This window comes from Mustela putorius, unplaced genomic scaffold, assembly GCF_011764305.1.
Source record: "Mustela putorius furo isolate JIRA1106 unplaced genomic scaffold, ASM1176430v1.1 tig00003845_pilon_pilon_pilon, whole genome shotgun sequence".
Taxonomy (NCBI): Eukaryota; Metazoa; Chordata; class Mammalia; order Carnivora; family Mustelidae; genus Mustela; species Mustela putorius.
This window is the reverse complement of record NW_025421998.1, coordinates 69,948,675-69,961,314: the sequence shown is the minus strand read 5'-3', so window position 1 is coordinate 69,961,314 and position 12,640 is coordinate 69,948,675. Positions and strand designations below refer to the sequence as shown.

The 12,640-nt window shown below is 40.0% G+C and overlaps 1 protein-coding gene across 2 annotated transcripts in view; it reads right to left on the bottom strand.

Moving 5' to 3' along the window:
• Window positions 1-12,640, bottom strand: part of IFRD1 (interferon related developmental regulator 1) — a 95,712-nt gene that overhangs the window by 64,847 nt on the left and 18,225 nt on the right. The window lies entirely within an intron of this gene.

Below are 12,640 nucleotides of genomic sequence, written 5' to 3'. Positions count from 1 at the left end.
CTCTAACGTGGAATCAAACAAACTGAATTCAAACAAACGTGAATTCAAACAAAACTGAATTCATAGATACAGAGAACAGAGTGGTGGTTACTAGAGGCATGGGGTGGGAGGTGAGGGAGCAATGGGTAAGATGAAAAAAAGGCAGAAACTTCCAGTTACAGGTAGAGCATGTCATGTAATGTACAGCATCGTGAGTACATTACCAATGCTGTATTGTGTATTTGAAAGTTGTCAAGAGGGTTGATCTTAAAAGTTCTCATCAAAAGAAAAAAATTATGTAGCTTATTTGGTGATGGATATTAACGAGACTTTTTGTGGTAATCAATTCACAATTATAGACAAATATAGACACATCATGTTGTACACCTGACACTCATATAATGCTATATATCAATTATACCTCAATAAAAAAAGAAAAAACTTACTTTTAATTCTTATTTCAAAATGTTATATTAAAATGAGAAGGCAAAATAGTGATTATAATGAATGACTCTTAAAAACTATTTATTGGGGTACCTGGGTGGCTCAGTGGGTGCAATGTCCAACTCTTGATCTCAGGTCTTGATCTTAGGGTCATGAGTTCAAGGCCGACATTGGATATGGAAGCTACTTTTAAAAATAAAATTAAAATTAAATCAAAATAAAAGCTATTTTTTGTGGTAAAAACTCATAACATAAAATTTGCCATCTTTACCATTTTTTTAAAAGATTTTATTTATTTATTTGACAGAGATCACAAGTAGGCAGAGAGTCGGGCAGAGAAAGAGCGACTGGAGGAAGCAGGCTCCCTGCTGAGCAGAGAGCCCGATGCCGATGCCGGGCTCAATCCCAGGACCCCGGGATCATGACCTGAGCCGAAGGCAGAGGCTTTAACCCACGGAGCCACCCAGGCGTCCCCCATCTTAACCATTTTTTAAGCATACTGGACAACACTCATAACTATAGCCACCTTGTGCAACAGATCTCTAGAACTTTCTCATCATGCAAAACTGAAACTATATATATTGTTCTATACCCTCTGAATAACTTCCCTTTTGCCCTCCTCCCTGCCCCTAGCAAATACCATTCTACTTTTTGTTTCTAAGAGTTTGACTATTTTAGATCTTCACATAAGTGAAATCATGCAGTATTTGTCTTCCTATGACTGGTTTATTCCACTTAGCATAATGTTCTCAAATTTTATCCATGTTGTAGCATGATTAGTGATATTTTAAGTTATCTTTTAGAAATATTAAATTTCACTAACTTTTTTATAAAAATAAGATTATTTACAATTTTTGCCAGCCATGGAGGTAAGCCACTCAGATCTCACTTCAAAGGAAAAATGGCCATGAAGTACACAGTTATCCATGGCCCTTAGCCACCCCTTCAGGATCCGCCTCAGTGCGCAGTTTGAGGCTCTGCCATCTCAAGGGAGCTTTCAGTTAGAGGCTACGAGACAGGGAAACGAGGGGTTAGTCATTTCTGTTTAATCTAGGACTCCCCTACTGGCAATCTTTGTACCAGAGATCCCCGCTGGTCAAGACTTTCTCAGAACTATATTGCAGTCAGAGGCTCCTCCTACCCAAACTTACTTCCTTTCCTCTCCGTAGGTATCAGACCTACATTGTGGTCTGAATGCTTTCCTGACCCATTCTTGCTCCCTTTTCCCTTGATCTTTAATAGACATTTCCCCCAAAAAAATCCTTTGTACTTCTGACACCTGTTTCCTAAAAAACACAAATTGGCACAATTTTCTAGCATTTAGTAACCGTTTAGTTGACAGCACAGAGAATTGGTATTGCATTTTATTCAGGTTACATCTAGGCCCACATACATACAATATTTAACATCATATGAATGAATCTTGCAAACCGTCATTGTCCACCATTTGCAGTTTGTGTGAACACCATGCTCTGGAAACACAGATTGGAACATGAGGAGAAGCAGGAACACACGGACACTTGGGCACTACAGAAAAATGATATTTTGTTGTGCAAGCATCTACTACATTCAAGTTACCTGAGAGGAAGTATTCAAAAGTTAACTAATTTGTTTTCTCTTTACTAAACATTTCTGTTACTCAAATTCTCATACTGAAGCAATATCCATCTCCAATATCTGTAGTGCTAAAGCACACTGACCTTCAGGTCATTCAGATGCCAATGACTGTTGTTTAAAAGTACTTGGGGCAAAAGGTGTGGTTAAATATTTCACTGGGTTCTGAATAGTATTAACCCTGAAGATAGATGCATAATGTCACAGATTGTATTAGATGAGAGCCAAGCTCCGGATCCTGTGACAAAGAAACTTATGTGTTTTCTGTGCCTGTGAAATACTGGTGTCTAAAACACAGAGTTCAGGAAAGGAAACCGTGTCACCTGGATCGAAAGATGGTGCTGACATTTTCTTTTCTTTAAGATTTTATTTATTTATTTAACAGATAGAGAGAGATCACAAGTAGGCAGAGAGGCAGGCAGAGAGAGAGGGGGAAGCAGGCTCCCTGCTGAACAGAGACCCCCCCCCACCCCCCCCAATGCGGGGCTCGATCCCAGGACCATGACCTGAGCCGAAGGCAGAGGCTTAACCCACTGAGCTGCCCTGGCGCCCCTTATTATTATTATTTTTTTAAAGATTTTACTTATTTAATTGACAGAGATCACAAGTACAAAGAGAGGCAGGTGGGGTGGGGTGGGGAAGCAGGCTCCCTGCTGAGAAGAGAGCCTGATGTGGGACTCGATCCCAGGACCCTGATGTGGGGCTCGATCCCAGGACCCTGAGATCATGACCTGAGCCAAAGGCAGAGGCTTAACCCACTGAGCCACCCAGGTGCCCCTAAAGATGAAGCTGATATTTGAAAATGGGCATCCAGACTTCAAGGGAAGAGGGTATTGTAGGAGGATCCCAAGTTTACCTTGTTCCAGAGATACACCTAGAGAACAACATCAGTGGAAGAGATGAAATTGAGAGCCAAACTGAACCAAAGGCATGGCCACAGGACAAAGGGATACTGTAGGTACAGAGAGGGGAGGATCACACCCTACCCCAGGCACCCCAGGCACTGGGAACCTACACTGAGCTGATGATCCCCATAACATTTGACTTTGTAAACCAAAGGGGCTTAACTTCTTCAGTTCTAATGATTAGAAGGACTTAAACTTCTGGAACTTTAATAATCAGTGGGCTTGCCTCTAGGAAATCTGGAAGGTGATGGAACACTGAGTAATTGCCCTCAAAGAGACAGCACAACAAACAGTCCTGCTGAGATACAGCACGGAAGCAACAAATTGAAAGACACATGGAGTGTATGGTGGCGGGGGGGGGGGGGGGGAGTGGGAAGAGTGGAGGGGATTTGTTTGCTAATCTCAGGGCCTGTGCTGGAGGAGTAGGGATCTTTGGGAGACTTCTATTAGAACAAAGGGGCTAGCAGGTGCAGATTTCCAACTCTCACTCCCCTCCCCAGCCTATAAACACAAATCAGCACAGCACAAACACTCCCCACCTAGCTTGCTAACAGCAGCTCCAACCCTGCACACTTCTATAGAGCTTCCTTCTCCAACCTGGCACCCTCCCATAGCAAACACCTGTCCCGAGGGCTCTCCTGAGGCCACCCCCTACAATAAACATGGCAGTGTGCAAGTAGCGCCAACAGGGGTCAGCATCACTCCAAATTGACTCCTGCCCCTTCAAGATATAGTAAAGGGGATTCTTTGAGTGGAAAGAGTAGCAACCACAAAAGCAGTAAAAATAAGTCAAGGGACTCACAAAAATCAGTCAAGAAACTCACAAAACAGAAAGATCAAAAGTATGACTCCCTATACTTAAACTGGGGGGCAGGGGGAGGCAGTAAAGAATGGACTCAAACTTAAGCAACCATCAACTTAGTATAGACTGCTATATGCAAAGATGTTATATATAAACCTGATGGTAACCACAAATCAAAAATCAGTAATGACTATACAAAAAAGAAGAGAAAAATAATCCAAGCATATCACTAAAGAAAGCCAATTTATGGTGAGAAGAGACAGAGAAGAACTACAAAAACAACCATAAAACAAGTAACAGGGACACCTCGGTGGCTCAGTGGTACAGTGTCTGCATTCTGCTCAGGTGATGATCACAGGGTCTTGGGACTGAATCCCACATTGGGCTCCTTGCTCAACGGAAAGCTTGTCTCTCCCTCTGCCTGCAGCTCCCCCTGCTTGTGCTCCTTCTCTCTCTAACAAATAAATAAATAAAATCTTTTAAAAAAAAAAAGTAACAAAATGGCAATATATACATACCTATAAATAATTAATTTGAATGTAAATGGACCAAATCCTCCAATTAGAAGTTTTAGGGTGACAGAATATTTTAGACCTAAAAGACCCACCCTAAAGACCGACCCACATGCTGCCCACAAGAGATTCATTTCAGACCTAAAATCAAATGCAGATTGAAGGTGAAGAGATAGAAAGCATTTATCATGAAAATGGGAGTGAAAAGAAAGCCAGGATAGCAATAACTACATCAAACAAAATGGACTTTAAAACAAAGACTGCAGCAAGAGGCAAAGGAGGATACTATATAATAAGAAGAACAATCTAAGGAAATATAACAATTGCAAATATTTATACACTCAACATGGGAATACCCAAATACATAAAGCAGTTAATCACAAACACAAAGAAAGTAATTGATAGTAATACAATAATAGTAGGGGACTTTAACACCCACCTACATCAAGGGACAGATCATCCAAACAAAAATTGAACAGCAAAGAGTGGCTTTGAATGACACATTTGACTAATAGATATATTGAGAACATTCCATCCTAAAACAGCAAAATACACATTCTTTTCAAGGATACATGGAACATTCTCCAGAATAGATTCTCCAGATTCTCCAGAATAGATTTTGCAGCATCATTTACAATAGTCATGATATGGAAGCAGCCCACATGTCCACTGATAGATGAATGAATAAAGAAGAGGTGGTGTGTGTGTGTGTGTGTGTGTGTGTGTGTGTAACAGAATATTATTCAGCCATAAAATGGAATGAAATATTGCCATTTGCAATTACACGGATGAAGCTAGAGAGTACAGTGCCAAATGAAATAAGTCAGTCAGAGAAAGACAAATACCAGAGTATTTCACTCATAAGTGGAATTAAAGAAACAAAAAATAAATAGTGGACAAGGCAAGAAAAACTTTCAAGACAAATTACCAGAAGAGACGGAGCTGCTGAGAGAGAAGGAGAGAGCTCTGGAAATCTTCAGAGGTATACCCTCGAGTATCTGGCTGAGTATTATTCTTTGAGTGTTTGAAAGGAAATTACCCAAGGCCAGGAAAAGAACCACTGGAAATGAGAAGGCCCAACAATTCCCAGGGGTCACATAGGGTGGGGAATGGTTTATTCTGTATAATCCTGAGGGGAAAGATTTCTTAATACATGGGGCATTGTGTAGACTCCTCAAAAGTGTGCCAGTTTAGCAGGAGGGCTAAATTATTTCCTGACTGAAGGCAGCTCTAGACTTGCCTTAACAAAGAAAGCTTAAAGACAAAAGTTAAAAGGATCTGATAGGTTCCAAGTAACTTAACTGTGTGCTGAGACAAAATCCAACACAATTTGAAGGAATACAACAAAAACCAAACACTCAAAAATATAAAGTTCGCCATGTCTAACATTTGATCATAAATCACCATGCAAGCAAAAAAAGCAGGAAATATTACCTATAACCAGGAGACATTTTGATTTTTAAAAACGAGAAATGAAAAACATGATGACTTAGCAAAGATATTGAAACAGTTATTATAACTATTCAAGAAGGTAGAAAAAAATGACCATTATGAGGAGAGAAATGGAAGATATTTAAAAGACATAAATGAGACCTGTATAGGTAAAAAATATGTCTAGATGAAAAATATACTAGATGGTATTAATAACAGGTATGATGCTGCAGAAGAAAAGATAGCTAAACTTGAAGAAAGGACAGTAAATCTATCTGAGGTGAGCAGAATTCCAAGATGTACTCCCAAGATTTCATGCCCCTGGTGTACAAACCCCACATAATCCACATGACTATGAATATGATACATTTTACCTGGTGATTATGTTATACGACACAGATGATCTTAAGAAAGAGAGATTATCCAGGCAGACTTGACTTAAGCACATAGGCTTTTTGAAAGCAGATTGTTTCTCTGGCTGATCACAGAGGGGAGTTACAGATCAAAGCAAGAAAAGTATTTAAAGCACTGTTACTGGCTTGACAATGGAGGAGACCATATGATAAGAAATGTGGGCAGTCTCTATTTCATAAGATCAGCTATGAACTGAGGGGCAGCAGAAAAATAGGGACCTCAATCCTGTAAGTCCAAGAAAATGAATTTTGTCAACAAACAGTGAGCTTGGAAATGGATGCTAAGCCTTACATGAGAACCTCATTCCCTGTCAATACCTTGATTTCAGCCCTGTGAGATCTTGAAGAGAGAACCCAGATACGTTGTGTCAGATTTTTGGCTTATAAAACTGTGAGTTAATAAATGAATGTTATTTTAAGGCTCAAAGTCTGTGGTAATTTGTTGTATAGCAGTAGAAAATTATCCATGAGTGGGGCACCTGGGTGGCGCAGTCAGTTAAACATCCGACTCTTGGTTTTGGCTCAGGTCATGATCTCAGGGTCATGACTGAACCCTACATTGGGCTCCCCACTCAGCGCAGAGTCTGCTTAAGACTCTCTCTCTCTCTCTCTGCCCTTCTTCCCCATGTGCTCTCTTTCTCTCTCTCAAAATAAATAAATAAATCTTAAAAAAAAAATTATCCATGAAGCAAAAGAAAAAAGACTAACAAACGACACAGCATCAATGATTGCAAGCAATATCAAGGATTCTAGTGTATGTGTAGTGGAGCCTTAGAAGAAAGGGGAAGAGCATAGTTAAAGATATAATGGCCAGGACGCCTGGGTGGCTCAGTCGTTGAGCGTCTGACTTCAGCTCAGGTCATGATCTCAGGGTCCTGGGATCTAGTCCCGCATCAGACTCCTGCTCAGTAAAAAGCCTGCTTCTCCCTCTGCCCTGCCTCCTGCTTATGTGCATTCTCTTCCTTAAAAAAAAAAAAAAGATATAACGGCCAAAGTATGTAAAACATTTAGCCCAATTATGCCTAATATATAATATGTGAAATTCTCACCATAGAAAATGTACTTTTATTCAATACTTCAAAAAAACTGGAGTTGTAGAAAATAGTTTACTACTTAATTTATTGAAAGAGGTTACTAGACGAAATGTATTGAATCTATAAAAAACCAGTATGTAGATTTTATAGGCTCAGTGCCTAAAAGTTGATCATAAAACCTGACCTGACATCAAGTATTTTCTAGGAAATTTATCAGTAGATTTCTGACTTTACAGAGCCTTATTTCATTAACAAATATCCAAATTAGCTACTAGGTAAAATTGAAATAATTTATTAAAATCAAGATCATCTGAGTGCCTGGGTGGCTCAGTCATTGTGTCTGCCTTTGGTTCAGGTCATGAGCCCAGGGCCCTGGCTGGGATCGAGTTCTACATCGGGCTCCCTGCTCAGTGGGAAGCCTGCTTCTCCCTCTTCCACTACCCCTGCTTGTGTTCACTCTGTCACTGTGTCTCTCTCTGTCAAGTAAATAAATAAAATCTTTCATAAATAAATAAATAAATAAAATCAAGACCGTCTGCCAATCAGTCATTTAAAAATATAGAACTCTGGAGCACGTGGGTGGCTCAGTTGGTTAAGCAACTGCCTTTGGCTCAGGTCATGGTCCCAGAGTCCTGGGATCAAGTCCCACTTTGGGCTCCCAGCTCCTTGGGGAGTCTGCTTCACCCTCTGACCTCCCCTCTCATGCTCTCTCTCACTTTGTCTCTCTCTCTCTCTCTCAAAATAAATAAATAAAAATCTTAAAAAAACATATATAGAACTCCAATGCCATTGTAGGAAGCCTCTATGATAATACCTAATGATCTCTACTATCTGATATTCATGCCCTTGAGTACTCCCTCCCAGTGCTGTGGAATGGAATTATTGGCTCATTTCTAATGAATAGAATATGGCAGGAGTGAGAACAAGCTGCTTTTGAGAGTAAATTATAAGAAGACTGTCTTCTCTTTGGGGCTCTCTCTCTCTCTCTCGTCACTAGCCTAGAAGGAAAGCCAGTTGCCATGTTTTGAGGAAACTCTGTGGAAAAGCCTAATTGGCTAGTGTTTGAACAACCACATGTGTGGCCTTCGGAGTGGATGCCAGCATTACCATCAGTCGACCTTTTGGATGAGACTACAACCCCAGCTGATAGCTTGGTCACACCTCCTAAGAGACCTGAGGCACCCAATTAAGCTGCACGCAGATTCTTGACACACAGGAATTCTTTCAAGCCTCTATGAGTTGGGAAAACTTGTCAAACAGCAGTAGATAACCAATACAGTTTAATTATTCAGCAGTTTAATCTTTTTCATGAAGGGCAAAATAATCCTACTTGCTACTTTGTGTACCACAGTATTTTCATGGATCAGTAAACAAGTCAATGTGTAGCAGGCTATTACATGAAGATTCAAAATCTGTAATAATTTGGCACCATAATATATTCAAATATTGTTACCAGTAGGAAGTATGATATAAGAGAATAGAGTTTACCAGGAACCAAAGTAACACTTGGTTCATTTTATAATCTCAGAGAATCATTAGGTTCTTTTAAAAATGTTCCAGAGAGATATCTTTAATTGCTGGTGCTATGTTCAAGTTAAATAACTTTCTACCCACACAAATGGGTAAAATTATATGACTCACTAATTCTCCCACTGAACAGAGCTCCACAAAACCTTTTGGCCATCTGGCAAAGATAGTACCTTTGGGACTAATAACCTAAGGCTCTCGGGGACCTAATAATCATATCAGACTAATATATATAGTTCTTACTAGCTAAATAATATCCATGCTAGAGATGTAAGATAAAGAAAATGATGATTAAAATAGCATTGGTTTAAACTTTAAAGCTTATAATATTATTGTCATTTACAGTTTCATTTGTTTCTCACCAAAAATCTTGTGTACTAGATATTTTTATCGTAAGTACTTTTCACAATGCTTATTCTTTGCTATGTATCTAGGACAGAGTTTGATAACTCTAGAGTTCAAAGACAATTTGACACAAACAGAATAACTGTTGGCTCCTGAAGCTACAAAATGCCTGCATTAAAAAGTTAATAAATCTGGGACGCCTGGGTGGCTCAGTTGGTTGGACGAATGCCTTCAGCTCAGGTCATGATCTGGGAGTCTCAGGATCGAGTCCCGCATCGGGCTCCCAGCTACACGGGGAGTCTGCTTCTCCCTCTGACCTTCTCCTCGCTCATGATCTCTCTCACTGTCTCTCTCTCAAATAAATAAATAAAATATTAAAAAATAAAAAGTTAATAAATCTAACATAATGAGAAAAATCCTACTATCCTACTGCCTTCCCAACCCACCCTTGGCTGGACTTTGTCTTTTCTTCTATTCCACATTGTTTAAGACTTTTTTTTTCTTTTTTGGAGGGAAGGTTTACTCTAGCTTAATGAGCCAAATTCTTTGAGCCAACAACTACCTTCCTTACAAGCGCATAAACAAAATTGACCATATTTGTTATGGGAAAAGGCAGTCCAAAGACATGGTAATGACTGCCTACTGTGGAATTTTCATCTCCTGCAGAAATTTATGGCCCCATTCACCACCACATCATATGCCTCCTAGAAAAAGAAGCAATGGGTATTTCATTCCTGTCTAGAAATTGATGTGTAGCCAGGGGTAACATGTGCACATTCACATCTGCCTCAAGCAGCGTGTAAAATGTGCCCATGAATCAAAGATTCTCTAGTATTTTTAAATCACAGAAAGTCAGAACTAGCTGCAAAAGGCAGGCTTTGGGAGTTGGGCTGCACTTCCCTGAAATATGTGTCTTGATCTTTTGTTAATCCATTTCCTGGACTGGAAGTCCTCTAGAGGTTCTTTTGACTCTAATGTTATATTTGTGGACCAGCCAAGTTCATTTAAGGAACCTGCCTAAGCTGTGTTAACTATGTGCTGAATCCTTGATGTCAGATGGTATTTTTCATGGGTGCTTTGGATTATGACACACAGTATACACAGTGGGATATTACAATATATCTATGGCTGGCAAAGAGTCATCAAAACTAGTTGAAAAATAGGAAATAGTTGCATGAAAAGAAAACATTTAAATAACATGTCTAGCAAAGACCACTAGCAAAGACCAAAAGTCGCAATTTCTATTTTCCCCTATTTCCTTTATATTAGAACTTCTGATTTTAAACAGCCATCTGAAACAAAGATATTTCTTGGTAGTTTGCTGGTAGATATGGTCATTTGTCTAAGCTCTAGCCAATGAGATATAAGCAGTAGTGTTATGTGTAGTATCTTGGAAGAGTCCTACTGGCTTAAATGCAGACAAGATGGCTGAAGCACAAGAACCGTGAACCTGAACCATGAGATGGCACTTGCATACCAAGAATAGCAGGCCAACAATATAGAGGGGACCTTGATCATAGATACACGGATGCTGTCTCTAGACAGTCAGCCCTGAACTATCTCCAAACTTCATTTGACAGAGAAATAAATGGCCGTCTTGTTTATATCACTACCATTTTAGATTTCCTGTCACCCACAACAGAATTAATATTGGTGACAAAGCAAGAATATTTGTAACCCATTTTAATAAAGTTATGTAGGTGTGTATGCATACATGCATGTGGACATGTGGTATGTTAGGTCCAGCCACCCAGCATCCACTCTCCCATTTTTAAATCATTCTTATTTCCTTTTATTGAACTGCCTCTCTATCACTGTGTGAGGTCATGATGGGTGGTCACGAACACATTCTCTCTTTAATGGATCCAAGGGGGGTCTCTAGAGTCTCCTTTCATCCGGTTCTTCTTTTCACCTCCCTGTTTTAGGGAGAGGGAAGGCGGAGTGTTCTAAAGCTCAGTCCTAAGTCCTCTCCATTTCTTGACTGTGCTCTCCCACAAAGGAATTTATCATCCACATCAGCATCTGCTACATCTATAAACAGAGGGTCCACAAAATACATCTCTAGCCTGAACCCGTCCATTGAATTCTACACGCATGTATCAGTCAGGACTCTGGCAGAAATGAGTGATATGTTCAGACTGGCACAACTTAAGTGTGTAGACAGGATACAAGGAAATTAAAAGAGGTAGAACAGTGTTCTGTAATTAGCAAGAATGCAGCCAGAACCTGGAAAGACAAGGCTTGCAGGGGAAGGTGTCTGATGAGAGCTGTGACCTTTGGTTCAGGGACACAGCCTTTACACAGCAATGAGGCTGGGATGAAGCCAAGAAAACAAAGACAAAAGTCACTCCTTTTCCTCTTTTGATCTCCTGCTAGTGTACCCCACTGAACTAACCTGATCTGAAGCCAGAGGCAAAGGAAGTTTTGTTGATGCAGGTCACCCTCCCAGGGCTACAAGCAGGGGGGAGGGAGATCTGGAGGCAAAGACAGAAAATGTGTGGCACAACCCATATATCTGGTTACCTACTTAACATCTTTTGATGTCTCAAGGCACCTGAAATTCAGCATGACTGAGAAGAAACCACTCATGCAACCCCTCCCAAGATTTAGCCATCCTGGTCATCTTTCACTGTTCCCAACTTAGGAAATGACACCATTAGCAATGTATTTATGGAACCAAAAACCTGGAAATTATGCCTGGTCCCTCTTGCCCTGTCCATTCGTACTCAAGTCTATCACCAAGTGCAGCTAATTTTATGTAGCCTAAATTCCACAAAACAAAACAAAATAAAAACCATTCTCTCCTAGTACTTAGATTCTTTTTTTTTAAGATTTTAATTTTACTTATTTATTTGGCAGAGAGAGCAAGAGAGCACAAGCATGGGGAACAGCAGAGGGAGAGGGAGAAGCAGGCTCCCTGCCCAGCAGGGAGCCCAATGCAGGGCTTGATTCCAGAACCCTGAGATTGTGACCTGAGCTAAAGGCAGGAGCTTAACCATTTGAGCAACCCAGTTGCCCCCAGTACTTTGATTCTTCAGAACAAAGGTGCAAGCCAGGAATGCAGGCCAGGCCAAGACCACTAGATCCCTATCAATTATTAACCCTGTTCTTCAGGCTCTCTTCAATCTCATGAGACTCCTGGATTCTTCCCACAAAGCTTCTTTTTGGTCAATTTAGTGAGAATTAGTTTCTGCTGCCTCAACAACAGTCTTAATGAATAAAGTAAAATGTTTAATTAGGAAGCTGAGAAAGTACTTTCTCCTGAAACATGTCCTCACTCTTTACAACTTACAAAATGTCTGAAACTGTTCTCTATCTTCAGCTATCTTCTCCAAAGACAGGCATTAAAAGATAATTCTGTAAATTAAAAAATGTAAAGCACAGCTATGTATAATTCAATCATAGCATGGCCCATATGTTACCAATGGGCATCTCTCAGAGTTTTCTCTTTGGGTCTTTTGTCTCCATGTTTTCTACCATAAGCACTTACTACCTTTGTAATTGAGTAAGTAAACATTATCTTAAAAAGTAAATAAATTATAGTGTACTGATGCTGGAATAATAGTAAAAATGCTTTAATACTGCATAACAGGCACATAGCAAGAAAGCAGCTACTACAGAATTGTATTAAAAA